The sequence below is a fragment of the Penaeus chinensis genome, chromosome 18 (assembly GCF_019202785.1).
Source record: "Penaeus chinensis breed Huanghai No. 1 chromosome 18, ASM1920278v2, whole genome shotgun sequence".
Classification (NCBI taxonomy): domain Eukaryota; kingdom Metazoa; phylum Arthropoda; class Malacostraca; order Decapoda; family Penaeidae; genus Penaeus; species Penaeus chinensis.
Genome location: NC_061836.1, coordinates 1,422,215 through 1,424,714, shown reverse-complemented (window position 1 = coordinate 1,424,714; position 2,500 = coordinate 1,422,215).

The following is a 2,500-nucleotide window of genomic DNA, read 5'->3' as shown; positions in this document are numbered from 1 at the left end:
TCAGGTCAGGTTCTGGCCAATTAAAGTTTGGATTGGTAGCTTGAGGGCTTTGGTGTGGAGGGAAACTTTGCGTCTAGTGTCTTACACACATACAGATACTCACAGACACACACACACAGACACACACACACACACACACACACACACACACACACACACAGACACATACACACACACACACACACACACACACATATATATATATATATATATATGTATATATGTATATATATATGTATATATATACATACATATATATATATATACATACATATATATATATATATATATATATATATATACACACATATATATACATATACTCTATGTATAAAGATAAACCCTTTTAATCATTAAACTACGTTCTTCAAAACTTTTTATCTCTCTTTATGTTAGTGAATGGCTTTGATGTTATTCAAGATATGTTGATAACTTGATAATTATCTACGGTAATGAGGAGGCACAGACGTCTTCAAGTCGTCCAATTAAGGAGACTTCAAACCGCTCTAATTCTTCTTATTCAAAGACTATTTCGCCAACGATAAGTTAATTAAGAAGTTGTTTAATGTGCCAATACTGCCGCCTGGATACGAATAAAAAAAAAAAAAAAAAATATATATATATATATATAAAGAAAATTAAAATTACTGTAATGGAATGAATTATTTATTTACTGAATTAATTAAGATGTTTTTTTTTTGGCTATATCTGTCTCACCATTACTATTGTTATTAATTCTATGTTTATCATTCTTCTTCTTTTTCTTTTTCCTTTATGTTATTGTTATTGTTGCTGTTGTTGCTCTTCTCTTTATTACTATTATCATTATAATCATTATTACTATCATTATCATTATAATGATAATTGTTATCATTATCATCAGCAGCATTATCATTACACTTTTTATTATCATTATCTTCACTTTTGTCATTATCATAATTCTGATATTTGAGAAGGTTTGCGAAAGAGGGAAGAGCGAGCGACAGAGAACAAAAATGTGACAGATGAGGAGAATGACATGGGGGGGGGGGGGGTGACAGGGAAAATAGAGTGACAGAGACAGAAGGGCGGCAGGGTGAAAAGGGCGAGAACTGGAAGAGATGAACAGGGGAGAAGAGAGAGAGAAAAAAGAGAGAAATGACAATAGTAATTGACTTTAAGATTTAAATAACAGGAAAAGCCGAGACAGAAAGAAAGAAAGTTAAGTATTTCAGAAAGAAACATGAACAGGGAGAAAAGATATCCATGAGAAACTGAGGGAAAGAGAGAAAAGAAAGAAAAAAAAAGAGAAAGGGAAAGAGAGAAAGTGAAAGAAAAGAAAAGGAAAACAAAGATAAGAGAGAGAAAAAGAAAAAGTGAAAAGGTAAATGAAAAAGAAAAGAAAGAAAAGAAAAAGGGAAAATATAAATGAAAAAGAAAAGAGAGAAAAGAAAAAGAAAAAAAAAAAAGACGTTTATACCTATATACTAACAGGCAAGAGTGTCAAATTAAATACTAACAGGAGATCTTAGTAGCATCGAGAAAAGAATGACATGGAAAGAACCAGGCTGATAAGAGTGAGAAGAGGAGAAAAAGAGTAGCAGGGGATGTAGGGTAACATGAGGGAAGCCCGTGACAGTCTGAATGACAAGGACAACAGGGTAACAGAGAGAAGAAACCGGTTGAAAAAGGGTGCGATGGAGAGGTTGATGACGGGTGAATGAGGGAGAAAAGAATCACGTAGGATGGGGGAATATTAGGGAAAGTAGTCGCTCCCTCGGCCATTCCCTTGTTTATCCTGCTCTCTGATATTATCGTCTCGATCCTTACTCAAGAGTTGAATATCGTTGGCTTCCAGTCTATCAATTAACAGACAAAGAAACGCACGCACACACACACACACACACACACAACCACACACGTAAATCCACACACACACGTACATAACCACACACACATAAACCCACAACCACACACATACATAACCACACACACACATAAACCCACAACCACACACACACAACCACACACACACACACACACACACATAAACCCACAACCACACACATACATAACCACACACACACATAAACCCACAACCACACACACACACACACACACACATAAACCCACAACCACACACACACAACCACACACACACACACACACACACACACACACACACACACACACACACATGCGCAGAAAGAGACACAGACAGAGACACAAAAAATCCCCCACACGTGCAGGTGGGGACAATAGGACGAGAGGCGTTAAAGCTGAGACAAATTATTGCATGAAAGAAAGGAAATGATTTTCTTCCCCATGACACCTGGTTTGCATCTTGTTTCCACTTTTATTTAATTTCCCTCTATTTCCTTGTTCCCCACGTTCGTATATCTGCATTTTTATTTTCGATTTCTTTATTCATAATATTCTTATCTTTCTTGCTTTCCTTTCTGTTCTTTTTCCTTCTAACTTCTTTTTTGTTTCTTCCTCTTTATTTTCTTTTATATTGTTT